The sequence below is a fragment of the Apteryx rowi genome, unplaced genomic scaffold (genome assembly GCF_003343035.1).
Source record: "Apteryx rowi isolate R43461 unplaced genomic scaffold, aptRow1 scaffold_191, whole genome shotgun sequence".
NCBI classification, from domain to species: Eukaryota; Metazoa; Chordata; class Aves; order Apterygiformes; family Apterygidae; genus Apteryx; species Apteryx rowi.
Genome location: NW_020448208.1, coordinates 873,983 through 896,626, shown reverse-complemented (window position 1 = coordinate 896,626; position 22,644 = coordinate 873,983). Strand labels below are relative to the sequence as shown.

At 39.9% G+C, this 22,644-nt stretch overlaps 1 protein-coding gene and 1 non-coding gene across 7 annotated transcripts in view; both read right to left on the bottom strand.

Annotated features, from left to right (window-relative positions):
• Positions 1-4,720, bottom strand: part of SYNCRIP (synaptotagmin binding cytoplasmic RNA interacting protein) — a 50,069-nt gene extending 45,349 nt beyond the window's left edge. For 2 of the 6 annotated variants that reach the window (XR_003252977.1, XR_003252979.1), the window contains exons 1-4: positions 4,668-4,717; positions 2,700-2,755; positions 1,657-1,726; positions 961-1,046 (exon numbers count right to left, since the gene is read on the bottom strand). The gene's annotated coding sequence lies outside the window, so the exon portion shown is untranslated. Of the gene's footprint in view, positions 1-960; positions 1,047-1,656; positions 1,727-2,699; positions 2,756-4,667 lie in introns of all 6 variants that reach the window. The other 4 variants (XR_003252978.1, XR_003252980.1, XR_003252976.1 and 1 more) reach the window with 3 other exon arrangements.
• LOC112964499 lies at positions 735-799 on the bottom strand. Its single transcript, XR_003252985.1, has one exon. It is a non-coding gene; the product is annotated as a small nucleolar RNA SNORD50 (small nucleolar RNA).
• Positions 4,721-22,644: the final 17,924 nt, after the last annotated feature.

Sequence of the window (22,644 nt, the reverse complement as noted above, 5' to 3'; positions counted from 1 at the left end):
TTAAAAAAAGGGAATAAAATTAGATTTTGTAGTAAGACAGCAAAATCAGACCCTATCCTGCTTTGTATTTTGACTTTTTAAATACAATCCATAAACTTGTCAATATTGAAAAACGATAATCCGAATTAAGTGAATTTCTTTGAAGAAGATTAAATTCAGGTAAGAGGCAAAGTTCTCAAGGCCCCAGGTACCACAATCAGTTGATGCACAGTAAACACTCAGTTTTTTAGCTTAGCCTTTCTGAGTCAGTTTAGCTCCAGAGCTGAAACAGCCTTAATACAATTTAGTTTTTAATTCATCACCAAATTCACCTTTTAGTCATTAAAGTTTGCTTTCCCAAATACCTGCATCTGAGCAAGCCTTAAGTTAACAGTGCTTCCTAAGAGGGCCAAAGCATAGGTGTCATCACCAGCTCTCAAAGTGTCATCATTAGTTCTGAAAGACCAACAATACTGTTTCCTTGCCACAGCACCATTAATCCCAAAGAATATTTCAAGTTATAGATGTCTAACACCTCTCTTCTCTTTATAGTTTCTAGTTTTCGCAGGGCAACAGCACATGTTATGTAAACATGGACAACATAAGTGAGTTTAAATAATGCACTAACATCCTTATTCACAGCCCGGAATGTGGTAGCATCTAGCTTGTACATGGGGACAGTAATGCAAGTAACATTAACCTGGGTAGTGACTAAAAAATTAAATTACTTTTGAAAGAATCTTAGAAGCTGTTTCATCTCAGAAGTCAGATCCGTATGAAGTTTCTCATCAACAAGTCAGTTGGCAGTTTCATCATGATCTACCACTTTCAAATAATTACAGTAGTGCACTAAACATCAGTGAATGGGAACTGCAATGCACATTTTACAAAATAAGCTTTATGATGTAAGTTTGCATATATGCCAGAAAGAATATATTACAATTAATAAAAAGCTTCAGCTGCTTAATCAATAAAGATTACCTCTATCTGTTGTACTAGAGTCACCAGGAAATCTCTCATCAGGATGCTTGACTTTCATTCTTAGAACTGCTTGTTGATACACCATACTAGACATACAAACAAAATAACCAATTACAATGCGATCATGCAGAACATAACCCAACACTTTAGGAACAACCAAGTTTCACTCTTCTGGTTTCCCCATTCCTCCCAGTTTTTCTTTCCCAAGCACAATCACTGGTTGCAGGCATTTGATCTGCATACAAATTAAACTGAATACAGCTCCTGAATTTATTTCCCAGCATTTCCAAAAAGACAAATAGGGAGTATAGACAATATTCGTTATCAGGAAATCTCCACATGCCAACTTTGTATTCTTCACTTTATCAGTGAAGCTTGCATTCATCTCCTGAGCCTTAAATGCAAACTGACAATCAATAGCCATCTTGAGGCAACATTTGTGAAATTTAGTGTGCGTGCTTCAGACAGGCAGTTTACCAGTTCCCTCCAGCAGTGGTTTGAAGTGACCCAAATAAACTATATGCCACCTCAACTACTCACCTCAGCCTAAATATTTCAAGATAGATCATGTCAAATAAGATGTCTGAAAAGCAATCACACCTCCATTTTTAAGCTAACTACATACCTACTAATTCAATCATACATACATATTGCCAATCACATTAATTCCCTCCCAACTGATCCTTCAAAACATACATAGCTTTCAGGAACATCCACTTGCGTGTACCAAGCATTCTTCTAGTTCTGATGGTGTTTCCATGAAAGGCTGGAATTCAAATTAAACAAAAACTGGATTTTAAAATTGAAAATGCCCGTTAAGCTCTTGCTGTGGTCCAGCATTATCACATGTATTACTAAGAATCATGATTACCAAGTGCTGAAAATTCATTTTTTTAATACAACAATTCAAAATTAGTCTATTAAGAGACTTTCAACAATACTTGTCAATTTGAAATTCTATATTGCACTAGAAAAAGTCAGCCTGAATTGTTTGTGGTCCCATTTGCAACAATCAGAATGTCTAAAGCACCAAAACATTTAAGCTTATGTATCAAAGGTTTTTATGTAAGAAGGACTCAATGCAATTATTCACAATGCAATACTATTTCTGTCCATAGTTTGCGGGATCATAACCTCAATAATTATATGGTCACATATTTGAATTCATATGAATCACAACACATGTCCAAGGCAGCCAGACAGCTAACTTGCACACCATCTCCAAAATCAGTATAATTTAGTACCAGTTACCAAACGCTTTCACACATAGGCCTTCGCACTTAATCTCAGAACAGCCAGGGCTGGAAGGGACCTCTGGAGATCATCTGGTCCAGCCCTCCTACTACAGCTGGCTACCCATGTCCAGTTGGATTTTGAACATCTCCAAGGATGGAGACTCCACAATCTCCCTAGGCAACTTGCTCCAAAATACTACAGCAAGAGATGAGACTAAAACCAACTGAATAAAGGGCTGGCCTTCACACAGCAAAGAGCATAAAAAGCTTAGGTAATTACAAATCAGTTTAAATGCAACCATAGAAATGTGACATACTATTGCCCCTTTTTGTCCCACTTGATAGTTATTCAAAGATGACAACCTTCTGGCACCTGACAAGAAGTATTTTCAGACAGACAAAAATAGGAAAATAGCCTAAGAGCTGGAAACACTTATGTTGATCAATGACAAAAATGTAACATTCCTTCTACACCAACCAAATAAAAAAAATCCAGAATCATACCTTAGAGCTTCTGTACAAGCTATCAGACACCACTAAATACTTCCTCTTCATAGTACCTAAAAATAAGCAAAACAAACTTGAGACTCAAACAGCAATCAAATTTTTATTAGCAAGCCATAAAACCACACACAATACTAGATGATAGTCATGAGCAATTTCTATAGTCTTAGCAGTATGCTGAGTGTCTGAAGTGTTAATTTGCAGGAGGTCTTTTAGCAGCAAGAAATACAGCTATTCTGAAGCTACAAAGGAGCAACAAGTTACATCCACTTGAAATCCACTACTTAGGTACATGTGGCTACTTCTAGCAGGTATTTACTACTAGCATTTAGAATTTTTAATGAAAATCCATTAGCTCAAGCCTTTAGTCCCTAAAGCACAAACATTAGCTAATTTTAATAGCTTTGCATAATATCTAATTTTAATTATGTATTTAGTGTTCAATCTACCACAAGCCAAAAAAACACATGAAATTTGTGTGTCATACAGGAGCACCTTTACAGTACAGAATTCCTGAAGAAGCATTTCTCATTCTGTATTGTGTAACCAAGTAAATGTAGCAATCCATTGCAGATTCATTACTAAACATGGTTTGTTTCAAACAAATTTAAACTATGAAAAACGCGGGCTTACTTATCATACCCAGTAATCAAGTCCTACTAATGGACTATGAAGATTCAAAATTTTTACTATTTGGTCATTTAACATCTGACCCAGGCTACCATGTCAGATACAGGCAAGTTAATTCAATACAGAATGACTGCAACCCACAACCAGCTCATAATCATTGCTTGCTGATGGAGTCTAAAATTTTAGTTGTGCTTTTTATTCTACTGCTCCCTCTTCCAGACAGACTACTTGCTATATGACATCAACTTTGCAAGAGGCAAATTGAAAAAAGTCCTTAAACCACTGGAAGTTTTTTTGTAAAGCTCCCTTTGTTCTAGGCTCCTCTCTCATTGCCTAACAAAAAGGCATCCATATTTAAAGCATTGAACTAATCTTATGATTCAGGTTTGTAAGAAAATCAAGGATTTTTTTATTCCTAGTGTGATTTCTTTTCAACCGATCAAGTAGATTTTACAAAACTGTATGTTTACAATTCTTTTAAGACAATTTAATGATACTTAGGGTTGAGCAAGCTGAAACAAACACAGCCATGACACAAAGGAGCATACCAACCCTATGTAAAATGAGCAAGTCAACTCCTTCTGCAAGGAGCCCCACTCCTGTTAGTAAAAGATTTCATTCTCATCCAGACATTTAGGCAGATTTCAATCACCAGCATTAGCCAGCGTTTGAAATAACAACTCAAGCTACAACTGAAAGACTGCATCGCCCTAGAAAGGGATTGCTCTCAACCCTAGCAATTAAGAACGGAGGCCACGTGCAGAAAGCACTCGTTAATCAGCCCAGAAGACACCCAAAGCATTTACTCCACACGCCCGCAAGGTGCACCACGGGGCGGGCTGCACCGGCTACCTACCAAAATGGCGCAGGCCAGGCAGAGCCTCGCCAGGCACCGCCCGTGCCAGGGCAAAATGGTACCCCCGCCGCCAAGAGCGCGGCGGCCCCGGCAACTACCCATCCCACAATACCGCGCGCCGCCGCTTCCGGCGGGCAACGCACCCCACCGCCCCCTCCCCCCGTGAAAGAGCGAGGCATGCTGGGACTTGTAGTCCGTCCCCTCATTGCCGCAAATGCGGCGGGGCGGCTTATCCCGGCGCTCCGGCCCCCGCGGCACGGCCTTACACGGCCTATTACCCTCCAACCCATCTCCCCTTACACAGCGCGAGTCTCACCGTCACTCCGAGCCTCAATTACTACGTGGCGTAGCTAAAGGGCGAGAGCGCGCTAAAGAGGGCGAGCCTCCTAAATAGCAGGGCATTAAAAAAAATGACTAGGTGCCCCTCCAACCCTGCCTGCGCGAGCAACAAAAAGCAAGGGCCCCGCCCCCACCCTACTCACCGCTGCCGACTCTCCGCAGGAAAAGAGAAGGGGGGGGCGCTCGCCAGCTTTATATGGAGGCGGCGGGATGGGAACGAGGCTGGCCCCGCCCCGACTGGCCCCGCCCCTCGGCGCCCATTGCCCCGCGAGCCTCAGGGCGGGCTCCGCCGTGACCCCGCGCGGGGCTGCACCTCCCCCGCTTGGCGCGCGCGGGGGGGCGGGTGGCTGTTACCCCGCCCCGCCGGGGGGTGCGCGGCCTCGCCCCGGCACTTCGCAGGCGGGCCGCAGTGAGGCCGTGGGGCGCTGGAGCGGCTTGTGAGACCCAGAGCATTGACGTGTTTTCCGCAGGATCTCGCTGCTGAGGGGAGACAGGGCGCTTCTGAGGGCCGCGGCCGCGTTTCGGCCCCGCAGCGGGGCCACAGTGCTCGCAGGGTGGTGCTCCCCGTCTGCTCTCAGGAAAAAGGGCACAGCCTGTGGCCAGCGCCAGTCAGCTTCGTTTGGCATTAAATGCACTGCATAGCTCAGCACCTACTGATTAATCTCGATTAAAATTGCCCTAGGGTAAGAGGTAGCAGCCGCTGGTTGTGTAGCCTCCTCACCCAGGAGCCTGGGCTGTAGGCCTGTCTCGGCCTAAGGGGTTTGAGCTCAGTGCTGCTGTGGGGTCAGGCTGCTCTGCCTGTGAGGTGGTAGGAGTGCAAGGGCTAAAGAGAGAAACGAAGGCGCTACCTTCTGCAGCTTGCCATGGCGATGTGCCCTGAGAGGAGGGAAAGAATGAGTACTAGAGCCTGGTGTTTGATCCAGGTGCTGTTTATACATTTTGCATTAAAGGATCTTTGTGTGAAGTGCATAGCTAACAAGTAAAGACAACCTAATACAGCTCCACCTCCTAAACTTAAAAAAAAAATGTTTTTCATTGAACATTTGTTTCCTACGTCTGCCTTCTGTTATTCTTTCCTAGGGATCCAACTCATTAACCTTTTATTCCATAGCTCTGCCTAAGTGTTTCAACTTTCCTTTGTCTCTAATTAGATCTCTCTGAAACCTTACCACATGCACAGCCTTTCCCTTTTTGGAAACTGCATGCAATGCTGTGTGATACTCCAAGTCATGCGGGCTGAAAAATTTCTTCTTACCCACAGCAGGCAGAAAGCTTTCTTGAATGCGTGTTATTTCTTTCTGCAGTTTTCACTCTAGAAAGCCTAAGGATACAGTTCCCCAACAGACCTTAGAATGGACTGCCCCAGTCCTGACACATCTTTAGACATCACAACAGTACTGGAAGTTGTACAATTGCAGACAGAAAGCCAATTAGTTTTCAGCTGAATCAGCCTCCTGTACAGCCTCCCTTTCCTGCTGTAATCTGAGGCATCAGGAAAATGATCTGTGTGCTGCCTTTTTCTCTGAGTGCCTCCTACCTACACTTGTTGAATCTGCTATTTCTGTATGACAGGAGTGTGTGAAGCTAGAAACATCAGAGAATAGTTGATAGTGCCTTAGGTATGCCTCAGAAGATGAACTTGCACACAGGCAAGCGGTTAGTTTATGCAGATGTTTCAATGTGGCCTGTTAGGAAGGTCCCAAAACTGACATTTGCCACACGGCGCTGAAAGTGTTAAACCACTCTTCCTTAGTGATATCAGGGTTAAAGACTAGCGAAATAATCACAGCACTTAACTATGACTCGTTTATCCTTAAAGAAAGAAGGCAGCTCCTTACTCTTCCTTTCCTAAATGCTAAATAATTACACTTTATTCTACAGCACTCTGTGGAGAACTTTTACATGTGTTATTCTCTTGAAGAAAGGAATTTCTTTTCTGGAGGAAAAATGGAAAGACTCATAATTTAAGCCCAAAGTATATTATATACAGCACAAATGAGCACTGTTTTAGCTTACCACTGATAATAAGAATAGTCTATAAATAATGAGATGACTAAGAGCCTGTCCAGAGTTGTGGGGTACTGCTTTGCATTGTGAGCTTTGTGGCTGAAGCATGGGCATGCATTTACCAAAGGGAATCTTACATCTTGCAGTGCTACCCCATACCAGCTGTTGTAATTTGGCAGAAGAAACTTCTCCTCCTCTAAGTCCTGCTAGATTTTAGGGTACTGGTCTACTAGCAGTACCTGAATGAACACTGTTTACAAACATTTCATCCCCAGAGTGCCTCATATTTCTCATCATCATGTAAGTCCACTAGCGCTGGACAAGCTTGTGGGTCAAGTGAAGTACAGCTTTATTGCAGATAGGCAATAAGACAGAGTTCCTGAATTACAAGACTGAAAAAAGATAACCAAAACAAAATAAAACATATACCACTACTCCAGAGTGTATTTAAAAATACTGCTCCTTCTTGGCTGCTTTTTTCTTTTTTTTTTTCCCTCAAGGCTTCTGCATCTTTAAGCTATATCCCAGGTGTTAGGCTGAGGGTGCAACCTATCCAGAAATACCTCATCCTCAAACTCTCCCTAGAGACAGTTTGCACTAAGGCTAGTGTGAACCATAAACCTGGCTGCCACCAAGGGTTAGTTTTTAGATGAATTGCTTCCTAATTTAGCTCATCACACAGCTGCATGTTTATACATGCTGGTTATACAGTGCTGGTAGAAAGAAGTGCTGGGTGTAAGATGCTGGGAGCATACTGGATTGCCTCTTTTGAGTCCTGCACAAATTTAGACCAGGCTAAAGCAACCACAGCCTGAAAGGCTGGTGTTTGGGTTACCTTGAGGGTTTTTCAGCTCCAGGCAACACTCTCCAAGTTCTCCTCTTTCCTTTTCTTTTTAAATTTCTTTTTTATCTTGTTCTTTCTTTCTTTCTCTTGTTCTTTCTCTTTTTTTCTCTCTCCCCCCACTTCCCCTCTCTTCCCATTTTAAATCTGGCTTCCTGGCTTTTCTCCAATAGCATTGCAGCTTTGATGACTCACATGTCTTGGTTTAGTGTGGGATTGTTGCTGGTGCATCCTTTGGGATGCTGAGTTCCCCTCCCCTCTCATCTTCCAAGCAGGAAGTCTATTGTATACAGCTTTAATTTCTTCCTTCTTAGAACGGATGGTTGATGGGCGAGTGAAGAGTTAACAGGACTGAAGTTTGTCAATTGATATGCAGAAGAACTGATAGCACAAGAGCTGACCTGCGCAAAGCTGCTGAACAGAGGACTTAACAGGACTAAAGTCGTCTACCAACCGATATGCGCAAGGACTGATATGCGCAAGGCTGCGGAATGATTAACAAGACTGGAGAAGTGAAGTCTGCCACCTGGAATCTGCACGGACCCCCGGGGAGGGGAGAAGCAATACGGAGGTGCTGGGGTCTTGCCTCGCTAGCAGGGTCCCCCCAAGCAGGCAAACAGACAGTCCTGTGATTGCGAAACTTGCTAAAAGTCAGCAAAAGCAGTGTTTGCCCAGAGCCCCAGCCGTATAAAAAGAGACTTGGCAGCTAGGAGAGTTTGAGCAGGGACGGGAACGGGACCTGATCATCCTCTCCGGCTGGACCGTGAGTATCCCCCCCTCCCCTTTTCCTGGGACGCTGGGTTAAGGTAACTCCTCGAGGTTGAGAGTCCTCTCACTAGGAGAGTGAACAAGCTAGCTTTCAAGTAGGGATAAGCAGTCCTTCCAATTAATAACGCAGTAATCGACGGTTTCAGGTTATCCTTTCTAAATTAGTAACTGATGGTTTTCTGTTATCCTTCCTAAATTAGTAATYGCATTATKTTAATGGATGTTACTAATCCAAGAACTTGTGTGAGGAAATAAACATCTTTTTTATTATTATTATTATTATATTACTGTCTCAGTCGTTGCTATTGAACCTTCATAGCATGACAGCGTGACAATGGTACTCATTGTAAAATCATAAAATGCATCATAGAATGCATCAGCAGTGAAACAATTTTGTTTAGCTTATGATTTTGACCATGTTCTTAACCTTCTATAGAGATCTGAGTCCTTTATTTGTACTTGTTCTCAAATATCTTTTCTAAGTTTTAGCCACTTTAGTGTTACAGAAAAACAAACACATTTTGCTTATGATAAATGAGATCATAAAAACATAAGAACAGCTGTACAGAGTCAGACCATAAGTCTATCTTCCCCCGGTATCCTGCCTCCAACTCTAGCCAAAAGTGAATGCCTAGGGAGGGATGTAGGAATAGAACAAGCACGTAGTGATTCTTCATCTGAATATTCTCCCAACCTCTAGGAATGTAAAACTCAGAGATTTCCTAGAGATGTTTTTGTGAACATAGCAACCCTCAATTAATTTGTCATCTGTAAATTTACCAAGTCTATCCTGGAATCTTTATAAAATTTTAGCATCCACAATGCCCATGGCAAGGAGTTCCACAGCTTAATTAGCATTATGGGAAAAAACACCTCCTTTGGTTTGCTTTGTACCAGCTGTCATTAGCTTATTGCATAGTTTTAGAAGAAGCAGTGGGCAATCCATCCTTGTGCAGCCATTTCCTTCTACCAGCAATTTTATAAATCCCCATGACAATTTCCCCCCCACCCTTGTCTCTTTTCCAGGCTGAAAAATCCTTGTTTACTTAGTTGTTCCTCACATGGGAGTCAATTCCTACCTTTGACCTTGCTCTCATTGCTCTTTTTTAAACTTTTTTCTTTATGAGATGGCTGTCCTAAAGTAATTCAAGAAGCAGCCTGTATTCAAGAAGCAGCCACAACATGGGTTTATACAGTAGCATAATGATGTTCTCTATTTTCTTCTCTGTTTCCAAGCAGTTCCGAAACTTTGGTTTGTTTGTTTGATTATTACTGTGCATGGAGCTGACATTTCTATAGAACTATCCATCATAACTGCAGGATCTGACTTCTGAACAATAAAGGTCAGAACCCATCATTTCATATTTGACATTATGATTGCTTTTCTCAATGAACAATACTTTGTATTCATGCACATTGAATTTCATGTGTTGTTGTTATGTCCACCCATTTTTTAAGCTCCTTCTGCAGCTCTTTATTTTTCAGCCATGAATAATCAAGTAATCGATTTCTTTACCCCTCTGCTTATCACCTTTCTCAGGTCAGTTATGAATATGTTGAACAGCTCATGTCACTGTACAAATTTCTGTGGTATTCTTCCTCCACTGAAAATGAACCATTTACTTCTACCCTCTGTTTCCTATCTTTCAACCTCTCATCCTATGTCTGCTTAGTTTCCCTAAAAAAGAGTCTTGCTGAAAGTCTTCTGGAAACCCATGCACTATATCTGCAAACCTCCCTTATCACATGCTTGCTGATAAGAAGCTTGACTTAACTTTACAAAAAGTGTTCTGACTTTTCCCGTATAGATCATATTTATTCAAGTTCTACTAACTCTATTTTTTATTATGAGCTCCTATTATTTGTCTGGTATAGATGTCAGGCTTAGTGGGCTGTAGTTTCCTGGATTTCACTAGAACCTTTTTAAAATGTTGTAATCATGTTTGCTACTTTCCATTCTTTGGTACAAGATCAATTTTAAGTGAAAGCTTGCTTACATACCACAATTAGTAATATTCTAGTTCAAATATTTCGTCTGGGTTCCTCTAGAATACTATCTGGTCCTGTTTAAACAGCAATGTCCTCAGGAAGTTTGGAGCAACTTCCCTGATGAATGCCTCAGAAGGGGTCTGGTGTGGGAAACTTCCCCCAATCTTCCATACTGAACACAGAAGCAAAAAATTAATGCAATTGCATGGCCTAATTTTCTCTGAATATTCCTTTTATACCCTGGCAGGCTTCCTACACCCCATGTATTTGAAAAGGGATATGTTATTGTATAGTGGCATTTACTTTATTCTGGCATTTACTTATGTTGGCCCTTTTGTCCTTTTTTAAATCTTTCTTGACTGGTGATTTTATGCCTTCAAGATAGTGTTCTCAGATTGTCTTCATACCATACCATACTTGTGAGTATTTAACGCTTATAGGTGTTCCTTTTAGTTTTGTTTTTAATAAGCATCTTCATTTTTATGCAGCTTACCTTTCTGAAGTTGAGTACATCTGTGGTGGATATTTGTTTTTTGTTTCTTCTGCAAAGAGTATCTAAATGTACAATGGTCATTGATACAGACCTATTTGGTTTATTGTCATAATCTGATCAGTTTATATATGGCTAAAATTAATGGTAAAGCTTAATTAAGTTTTATGCAACCAAAAAAAACCCCAAACCCTCTGCATTTAGTTACGTAAAAGAAACAATTAAAGTTGGCATGTTATGACAAGCAAACTAGTTAATATTAAAAATTTTAAGTTAAATTAACTATTTTTCTCTGTTTACCAGGATAAGTTTCTGTGATGTCTCCAGGAATGCGTTACCATAACTATTTTATTGTTTAACAGGAGAAGCTGTCATTATCTTGAACTACAGTAGCATTTCAGTATCCCCCAAAATACTTATGAGGAAAATCTCAATCTGAGTCATTGTTAATGCTTGGGAACATTATCTGTCTCTCAGTGCTCAGATCTCTTCTATGTTATTTTCCATAAACAGCATATTACTGAAAGWTTGCTTCTTTTGACTGCTATATAGTTACTGCTTATCTTTTTTTTTTTTTTTTTTGCTCACCCTAGAGAGATTAGATTAACAGGCTCAGATGAGATGAAAGTATTGAAATAGGAGTACTGGGAAAAGATGGGAGCAGAGCAAGCTCTGCTATTTAATATTCTGCTCATTGTTCAGGGGCACAGCTAAGTTTAATAACATTTGCAGTCACTTCATTCATTAATGTAATATCTTCATGTATAGTCCTTATATAGCATTCCTCTCACAAATACTTCATTTGGTAATGCATATACAAAAAGATAGTAAGTCTGTGTGTTCCTGAACATCTTGAAACTCTGTGTTTTAAAGTATGTCTTGGACATAGTGTATTTTCTATGGTAGCCTGTTAGATTCTTCAGCATCTTATAGGTGTTCAAATTAACTTCAGTAGTACCAGAGAAGGTAACAAACCTTTTTTAATAATTATTTGATAGATGACTCTGTCATGAGTAGGGAAAATGCTTAAAAACTGCTGGATAGGTCATACTTTTCCTAATACTAATATTTGTGCCTGAAATATTTTGTTGTAGCAATGATATTGAGACCTGCAATTAAATAGCTATGTTGTTGGAAATTTCCTGTAGGAAACTTATGTTTATCCACAGGACATTTGTTAACAAACCTCTTAAGTAAGCATGGCCATAAGGATAGGCAAATGCTTGCTATAAATGATTTTCCAGTTACACATATTTTCTTTAATTACATTGAAGTAACATTACATTGTCCTTAATCTACCATTGAAGGTGGTAGATATTTATGGGGAAAAATTTTTTTTCAAATAATATTCTTAGAAAACTCTGTATTAAAACAGTTTATAATTTTATGAACAGGAGGAGAAAGCCAAATACGGAAAAAAGGTTTCTCTCTCATATAGCCTTAACAAATTGAGTGTCAAACTCAACTTAAGTAGGAAAAATATCTTTGCATTCCTTAATGAGAGGCTGTATCTCATTCTTACAGAAGACAAGCCTGCTGGGTATTTGATTTTTTTAAACAACACTGTTCTTAAGATTGCACTTTTTCATAGGTTTGTTTACAATTATAATTAAAATAGTTTATAATTACACCCTATACAAAACCAGGAAAAACAACACATTTTCAGCTTTCAATAACCAAGTGCCATGTGAACTATTACAACAAAACAGAAGTTGTAAAACTACATTCCATCATCTGGAATTGAATCTGGAAATGATAAGTACAGATCTCTGGGTAAGAAGGAGGCACTGTCTTTGAAGCAGAGATTTCTTGGAAACTTCTTTAGCTGGCTGGAATGTTTCATTTGATAAAGCAAGAAAATAAAATATGCATACAGATTATTTTACCCATAGCATGCATATAAAAGTGCATACAAAGATTTTTTTAAACATAGTAAAGATGTAAGAAAAAGTAACAGCATTATCTACAATGTTAATATATTAACTTTAATAAGTTTAATTTTGCATCAGGCTTCTCTTTGTACTGTGCACAGGTCTTTTCATGTAGTAAACTTGTGTAGACACGGGTATTTTTCAAATCCTTTTTATTCTAGATATTTTGTTTCTGTGTTGTTCTTAAAAATAGCAAGACTCCCTTGCTATTTTTAAGCAATAGGACAGTGTTTTAGCAGGATTTTGCATCTTATTTTGCTCTTAGCAGCTCAGTTCTTCACACACAGGGAGAGATCAAGCACTTTCTACAGGTGTATTTTATCTTTACAGCTAAGTAGATCTTATGAGCTGCTGCTGAAAGAGGTGGCTTTGTTCTCCCCTCCTCCCCTGTCACCACTATGGGCTAATGATCACGCTGCTACAAGACAACTATCTGGTGTGATAGAAAGCAATTAACTTTTTTGTAGCTTTAGTTTTCTGGCAGGTCAGCCACCTGAACTGACTCATACCGTGACCACATAACCACTAGATTTAACGGAAGGGAAGTGGTGGGAGCACACACTCTGGAGTGGGGAAGGGTTGAGCAGGGTGATCTCCCTTGACAGCAGCTAATATTTAGGCAGCTTTAAATGTGATGTGAAACCTCACCCTCAAACCCTCCAAAACACAGTGTAGCACCTATTTGACTATGCCTGAATACAAGAATTCTGCCATTAAAATAAACAATATTGAGGGTTTAAGAATCTGTTTACCTCCTGTGTGCTACTATTTACTCTTGTATTGAAAGAGAAATTGTAAGTATCTGAATACAATTGAATTGCTTGGATATGGACAGTTGATACACAGGGTGCTATAGCCTCTGCCCTAGGATATGTAAGATTAGTCTGTCTGATTTTTGGAGGTAGGAGTGCTGTATTTGTAAAGATCAGAAAGAGGATGGCAGCATAGTTAATCCTATAACCATGGTAACATTCCTTAAAAAACATAAATCAGCCATTAGAGTTGTTCCCTCAAAGGAAGTCACTGAGGCTCTCTGGGCAACAGGCAGGAAGTCCCGGGCATTTCAGAAGTTGCACGGTCTCTGGTCAGCTGCTGGATGGACAATGGAATAGAACAAGGCCATCCTGTTTTCTGACCCTCAGTTCTGCATATATTGTGTAGAGAAAATGTGGCACAAGACTGCCACTCCTTGTCAGCTCAGAGAACATGCTCTTCCTGTCTACAGAATATGCAATTTATAGATGTGATTTAGTTATGTGGTTCAGTACCTGTGAGAAGGAAGCAATTGCCCTGCTAGAGGCAATGTCCTGTGAGCAAGCAGTTTTTCTGAATTCAGGGACCATGCAGAGCAGAGAAGTTGTGATGTGAAGCTTGAGCTCAGGGCTATTATAGAAATGAATCTCCTTAATCTCCAATTGTTACCAGAGTGTCAGAGCTCACTCTGCTCCCATCAGCCTCCCTGGGGATCCCCAAGCCAGGCCACTCTTGAGAGTCAAGAATAGATGACCAGGAGACAGACTCACTGATATTCTCTATTCTTTCTCAGCAAACAATGCTGGGGGAGTTTTCACAGACTGCTGGTGATCTCAGAGCAGGCCACCAGGGAAGAGCTGTTGCCCTTCAACCTCACCTGGAGAAGCACAAGTAGTAGGACCATGGTGGAGGGCTGTGGTATTTTTCCAGATATAAAAAGGCATGGCCACTCCCTGGTCTTGGGAAAGGCAAGCAGCCCATTGCCAGCTGGCAGCCTGGTGTTGAGTAGGGGTGTTCAGGATGCCAGATGTGCAGATGGAGAGGCTGGTGAATGTCCCTAGTAGTTGCAGGCACAGTGCAAAGTAATAACACTTGCTATAGTGCAGGTAACTTCCTGTGGGGAGCTGGCACAGTTGCCAGAGTGATTGTGTAGTCTTGGCAAGTGCAGGTTGCCATATACTGAAGTTATGACCAAGATGAAAAGAGCTGGTAGCATACAGGCACGTTGAGTCTTGCCATTCTCCTTAGAGGTATCATACACTTGCTAGGGGATCAAGTTCCTTCCTTGTCAGGGACTCTGCACCACAGTATATAGGACACTTGGTACCAGTGGCAGGAGCACCTACATTCTCATATTCTTCTCCTCATTCCTCCCAGACCATCCATGGGAGATACCATCCTAGGTCCTCTTGTAGGCATCCTTCTGTGTTTTGGTCTTGACATGGCCTCTTCTAACTGCGGTCATCCCACTTAGCCCATGGCAATTCCTGACATATTACATCCATAGGGAAAAGAGTCCTCCAGCAGCTTTTTCTTGACACGTTGGCTACAGGGCCAGGTACATAGGCCACTGATACATGGACTCAGTGTGATATGGCCTCTCTGTTGGATTTAGTAGGAGCAGAGGATATAAAACATCATGTGAAGCAATCCTCTATTTTTCTAAAACAACAGAAAAGCTAAGAAGATTTCAGAAGTTACCACAGTATGCCAAAAGTTGTGTCACCTGCACTAAAAAAATCCTTTGATGATGGTCTATTTTATAAAAATGGAAAAGAAACTTCATAAGCACTATTGGAGTGGGAAGCTCATCACAAAGTGATTGTGATGCTTTATGTTACCTTAAGTATCAGATAATCTACTTGAAATGATGCTAGTTCGTTGTGCCAACACAGCATTTATAACCACTGTTTTGTCAAATTTCTTTCATTTTTCTTTCTCCTGAGGAATAAGCGATATACATAGGTTACTCAGGCATGCACTTACTCTTGCATAAGTAGATATGAAGAGAGGAACGGATCTCACTTGTTAATTCATTTCTCTTGAAGATCCTGCAGCTTTTAGCATAATTAAGCAGTTTCCACTGCAATGGGAGTCCATGACACAGGTTGACTGTAGGATCAGTCTCTTACATGCAATAAGGGATAAAACAAGATAGCTTCACCATAACTAATACATACTATATTAGAGGTGTCCGAGCATTAGAAGGCTTTATCTAGCCCATCAGACTGGTTGTAGGCAGAAGCAGCCTAAGAAATTACATATGTCCTGCCCTCCCAGGATGCCTGAGGGTCCAGCTCAATCCCTCCCTCTTCTCCCTTCTCCCCATTTCAAGTTACCAGAGACCAAGCTAGGATCTGCAATAACTTGTTCTTACTTGAGCCCACATTTCTGCAACAGAGGCATAACACACCTCTCAGGCCCTGGGAGGGAACAGTATGCACCAGGGCAGCTTGTGGCTCTTGCCCATGTTCTTCCACACCCTGCGTGGGATGGGGCAGTGGGCCTGCACACAGTGTGAGTTTTCTGAAGGCTGGGGCAGAAGAGCTGGTGAAGCAGAAGTGTGCTGTAAGAAGCTGCATGAGAAGATATGAGGCTGAAGTCTTGTTTGTACTCATAAGCAATCTGGTTTGCAACACTGATCAGACATTTAGATCTGACCTCCAGCAAGCTGAAGATATCCATGTTCAATACAGGAATGGGTAAATTTTCCCCACTTTGTAATTTTGAATGGGATGACCATTCAAAATGGCCAGATCATTCTTATTTAAACACAAGAGGGCACTCCCATCTCACTTTTAAATGACTATCACATTTGAAAAGGGAGGTTCTTAATGGAATAATATAGAATTGCAGCTACTCTTCTGTGCATACTCTAATAATAGAATGAATACTATGCATTTGTAAGCATTTATAGGCCATATTTTAAGAAATGTGGTCTTGATTTGATCCCTTCTCTAAAATAGCATACATGAAGAAGAAATGGAAATTAATTCTTGATCTCTGTGAAGTAAAAACCAAAACACCCATGGTTTTATGGTAACCAGAGCAGCACTAAAAATGCATAAACTGGGGGATTCAAGATTAATTTCTGGGATTTCAAGTTCATTATCCTATAGAAACAAAGACTTTCTTTTGTTTGCTATAGAAAATTCAGTAGGAAGAATTATGAAAAGAGGGAGTGAGGTTTAAAATTGCTATGCTTGCCAACACTTGCATATTTTGAAATAGAACGTCAGTGCTCCTCTCACACAGTTTTCACTCACTCTTCCACTTACTCTCATTTGCCTGCTCTGTTGTACTATAAATACTGTACACACTCTAATCAGCTACATAAGAATAAGTAAGTTTTAAGTTTACCCAAGAGCCTCTCAGCTGTTGGGATCTGAAGTTTCATATGATCACATACAGAGATTTTAGCATAATTTAAAGTGTCCGGTATAGTAAATGAAAATATAGGATTGTAAAAAAGACATTTTTGCATGTTTTACAAATAAGAAACACAAAAAATCACATTCACTTGTTTTTTTTAAAGGAACATAAACCTTTGATAATCTAGTATTATAAAATCCAGAATGCTAACTTTCTCAGTTTACATGTTTAAATCTTAATTTTGGGTGAAATATATCTCTGTTCTTCAAGAGAGTAATCTGGCATGGTCTAAAGTTTCTGAAAGGCAAAACAAATTATAACTGCACTTTTGGCCTCTTCACATTCTTTCTGCAAGATATTTTTCCATCACATTTTTGTATAAATGCGATATACACTTTTGGCTTTCCCTTAGCAGTTCCTTCCCTATGAGGTCTATTTCAGTCTCTGCGTGAGGCCACATATTTTCAATAGGAAAAAAAATTGTGGCAGTAGAGTAAAAAATCAGGTGGGAGGAGGAAGAGCTGGCAGTCTTGAAAAGGAGACTACAGAATTTCATGGGTGAATCTCTGTCCTCTGTGCTTGGTGATCTTCCCCCACACTTCTTACTACAGACTAGTTGGCAGTTCTAGCCTCTCACTGCAGAACCCTAGTTTATTATTCTACTTAAATTCCCCTAAATTTTTTTCCTAGCATAGTTGTCTTTCCACCCAAAAGCACAAAGTTTATCCTGGAGCTCTCCAGCCCATTCCTACCCTTATTGTCATTACTCCAACCCCTCTCTGTCCCATGCTACCATTTCTCCTCTCATCCATGTCCTCAGTATACCACGGAGCCCCAGCCATGAATTTCCTCTCCTCTGTCAGCTTCCAGCCCTGCTTTTCCTATTGCCACAACACTGAGTTACCATATATTCAACAGCAAAAAGAAAACCAGTGGAGGAGCGGACAAACTGTTTCAATCGTTATGAACTTAATTACCAGTTTCTTAAACAAGCGTCCCTTTGATCAACAGGTCTGATGTCTCTCTTTCACAACATTTTCCATTTGGGATGCTGAAAAGAAGAAGGATCAGCATAATTTAATGCAGCAAATTACTTGAGAGCACATTTGGGGAAAATCTGCAGGAGTAAATGTATAAAGTACTAAAATAAGAAATATTGGGAGTGGTTGTGTGCTGGCAGTAAAGGCATGTGATTATGTACTGTGGTCTCTTGCATTGCATTTTATTTTAATAACACCACTTTTTTATTTTATGGCCCAGCAGATCCATAAAGTCATATCTGACTGCTTTATAGGCAGTTAAGTATGGTGTAAAAAGATTAAAAGCGGATAAAGTATTTGTAATGTAACTTCTTAGAAAAGTACTGAGTCTAACTGAATTTCTGTTAGTGGTTGTCTCTCCAAAGAAATCTGGTGAAAAAGTGCACACTTTGCCTGAAACAGAATGGACTAGTGACAGATTCTCTTGGGTCAAGATGCTCATATAATTTCCAAGCGTGATCTCCTCAGATATGGCAAGTGATTTACAAGTATGGATGTTCTCTGAAATGATGATCACAAAAATTGACTTTTGGCTGTGTTAATGAACCATGTTGAAGAGGTTGAATGCTCTATAGAAGACTACCTCTGCCAGCATTAGGAACTTGTTCCCCCAGTAAGAGTCAATAGTGACTATTAAAACACAAGAAACCAATTTGAAAAGTTAGTGAGCCTCTCAGAGTAATTTTTTTTAATGTTCATTCTTTTGTTTGGCAAAGTTTAGACAGGAGGAGGAACTTCCAGAAAGTAGTACCATTTGAAAGTAAATTATATGCTAGTTGTGAATATGGTTGTGTCTGAGAGATTCTTGTAAAATTTGTTTTATTTCTATTGGTAGAGTGGCAGGATAACTATAGATTGCATTATAAGGCCCTTACATCCCCTTCTCCTTGGCAGATAAGCCCAGTTGCCAATTATTTGAGAGAGGCAATGTGCTCTGGTAGGTGTAGAACTGTACTTGTGCTGATTGACTGACTGATGACTGCACTGCAGAATGAAAAGGCTGAGTATCACTTGTGTTTTCTTCAGGGAAGTACTACTCCGGTCTCCTTTCTTTATCTTCCTGGGGCAGTGGAGTCAGTGCAGGGGAAACTGAGGCTGCTGCTGTCCAGGGAGAGCCAGTCTCCACAACTTAGACTCAGTAACTTCAGTTTGTGAGCTAAGCTGTAGCAATAAATACTGAAACCCCTCTCTAGCATTAGACTTAAATTTTGGATGTGTTTAAACAATACAGGAAGCAATCACCAATTAGAAAACTTGTTGTGAAATGCTGAACCCCCAAAACATTTGTTTAAGTCATAAGTTAAAATAAGTAAAATATTTTGCTCGTGTGTGCCTGCTTAGAAAGTTCCTGAAACTAGAGGCTAAGAGGGCTAGTCCTGAATCTCATCTACATTCCAGCACATGAGATGAGTTTAATTCCAGGCTCTTCCATGGCTACCTGCCCAGAGAAACCTAGCATGATTAGTGACAGAGCAGCTTCTCTCAAATACCATGGAAACCATCCAGCAAGGAAAGAAGACCAAAGATGGATTGTTTTGTAACTGAATACAAATAATGCAGAGTATTAGTGTACTTAACTGTCTGTACAGAAATTCAGGGAGCAATTGAAGGAGGAAAATCAGCAAGCAGAATTAAATGGAAGATTATGAAGCAAAGGGTGTAGACAAAACCTGGAACAATAATTCTCATTAATGGAATGAAAAATTGATTCATGTGATTTTTGTAATATGGGAATGGGACAGAAAGAGAAGACAGAGAGATGTGCCAATTTACAAATATATTCACTCCAGTGTCTACTGACATCAAAGGAAGTCCTTCAACTGACTTTGGTTGACCTTTAATCAAAACCCATGTCATTGAGAAATACCAGAATGGAGAAAACAGAATAATCTGAGTGAGTATATGTAACCTGAAAAGTAAGAGGTAGCACTCTGGCCATCTGCTACAGGTGATCAGGAGCAAAGGAAAGGTGTCTGAAAAGTTCCTGAGTTAACCCCCAGCAATTCTAAATCATGCATACCCAAAGTGCTGCTCAGCAGAAATTTCACTCGAAAAGTAGGACTGTCTTAAACTGTCTTGGCCATATATTCTATTCATATCCTCACCCTTTAAAGACATTTGTGCTTTTTAAATCCATCTTCAACAAGAAAACTGGAAGACTTGGATATAAAGGGATAAAAAAAGACTCTCAAATGTAGCTGTTAGTTAAAAATTTGTAAAAGTAAATAATTTATAACTGTTGGCATGGTTGTACAGCATTTTTACATATATTTGTTAATAAGAATGTGTTTTTATGTGGTAACCCAAGGAAAAAAAAATGCATCCAGGATTTGATTTTCATAGGAGAAAAGCACCTACAGATGCCAGTGGAACTTAATGGAAGAACAGGCACTTGTTAACTTTGAAAAATCAGTTCTAATATAATGTGTGGTCCCATACTGAGTAACATGCAGTATTGGTTTCCAGTGAACACACACCATGCTAGATGACTCTGGTCAGTTTTTCTATCCAAAGCTACAAAGTTAGCTAACGAAGCAAGTGGAAGAGGGAGCGCTCTTGGTTTTAATGAGCTTGGTACATTTCCATGGAATTCCACAGAGCCTGTCTATAATAAGTGACTGAAGGAAAAACAAACTTAATAGTGAGTAGAAAAAGGGAGTGACATTGATTTGGGATCAATGCATAATAAGGTTTGTAAGTTTTTGCATCTTATTTAGTATTCTCAGTCTCACACAAGACAAGAGCTTCACAGGATAATAAATGGCGCAATGTTGTAGACGCTCAAAGAAACCTAGGCAATCTTTATATAGAGGTCAGGATTTATCTTTTCATATGTATTTGTTTGTGTATAGAGATCTATATATTATATTTGTATACTATATAAGTATGTACTACATAATCTATATCCAGACTTTATATTATATCCACTTTAGCAGTTACTGCTTTACAGAGACCTTCAGTTGGTTGCTGGAATTCATTATAAACCGACAGCTCCTCCCTGTCCCACTCTGTGCCAGGACTATAGGGAAGGCAGTGCAAGATGAAACTATGGCCTGAGATTGCCATAGATCTTGGCTAGGGTTTGATTGATTTGATTATTGACAATTTCAGCTCCCCAAGCTCTCAGAGCAGTATGAAGAATTTGGAGTAGAAGTTGATTTAACTTCATTGTTGATCATAACATTTGCTTTACCAATTCAGAAGATAAAGGAGAGATGCTAAATTAAATAAGATTCTGGTATCTGTAAGTAGATTTGATTCAAAGAAACTTCACATATTTTAACAGTTACTCCAGAATAAGCATGTTCAGAGGAGGCCCAGCTCTGTATCTTTTTTATTGTTGTATTTCAGGATTAAAATATTTAGAGGGGCATTCAGCATTCAAAGTACATATATGAGGCTTTCTGTCATTCTGTTATTATCAGAAATAGCAAAGATTATATTTCTTCATATAAATAATTATGGCTATGGTCTTTACTGAGTTGTTACTCAGCCAAAACTCCTATTAACTTCAGTAGATCCATAATGTAGATAATATCCTTTTTCATGCCTGAGGGATTTTACTACATTGTTGCTGTCGCCTCTGATGTTTTAAATACTAGGCACTTTAACTGTGATACTGATCAAACTTACTGAACAATTAAAATGCATTACAGTTAATTGCTCTTTTTATATATATCTTATCACAGTCCTAAAATATACTTGGAAAGATGAGGCAATTTTGATTGACAGAAAAATAAAACATTTGCAAAAAATATTCTTGCATCAAGTCAATTAATTCTTTTAAGTTTTAAACTTGGCTTGCAAGTTTCCCATGGCAAGGCCCTTAATCTGTCTTTACTGACCTATCTGCAACAAATTGTTCTTAGTCCTTCCTCAGGCCTAAGTTACAGGATAGCCTGGAGTACCTGTCAGGTCCTCCTGGCTCTCTCTGACAGCTGGCAGCCTGCTACGTATGTGGAAAAATCAATTAGTCCTCAGTGAGTGCCTTGAGATCCCTGGCAGCAGAAGGTGTTCTCAAAGGGGATATCTCCTCTGGGGCAAGAGGACAACCAAATGGGTAAAGGCAGCCAAATGTAGGGGCTTGTTCACACAAGTTAGTTTCCCCAGTTTTACCATTGGTTGTACAAGTATATCAGTATAATTCCATAGTGACTATTAATCCAAAGCAAAAGTTTGTGAGCAGAGCAGGGAGATAACCTCTATTAGTTATGGTTCAGCATCTGTTGGACTCTGTTGGTCTGTCGTTCAAACATATGGTCTTCCATGTTCTGGCAGTTTTTTATCCAGCAGTTTTTTACTTCAGAAAATCTCTAGTCCAAGCCTCGTCTTGTAATACCATGCAGTCTGAAAAGAGGGCAAGGACATTTCTCTCTTTTTTATGTAGTCATTTTGGCATGCAAAATGATTTAAGATTTCACTGCCCAGAGAAAGATACTGTATGTAGTCCACACTATCTCCTTAATATCTGGGTACAGAGATAAATTCAATCTGCTTGCTTATTCATCAGTGACCCTAGCATACCAGCTGGGCCCCGGTTGCCATAACAGCAGTACTTCAGAAAAAAAAATATGGAAGTGCTTCCATTGCTAAATTAAATGTTGTTACGATGACTCCAAACACTGTATCTTGTCACACTTTGACGATCTCTTTGTGATATTATGGAATGGGTGTAATACGTCAACATCTAGTTTCTTCATGCAGTGCTTTGTAAGGAAGCAAACTGAAAAAGCCAGCAGATAGACTTCCTGGTTTGGACTATTTAGACTGTTGAACTGGTAATAGCAGCTCAGAGTTATTAATTAGCATTCTTATGGATGATACAATTATTAAAGTGAGCAGATAATTTCTTCTCTGGTAAAACAATGGTAAGAGGAGAATTATGGAAAAGAAAAGGTGAGTCATATGAGGGCAGAAACACATCCACAG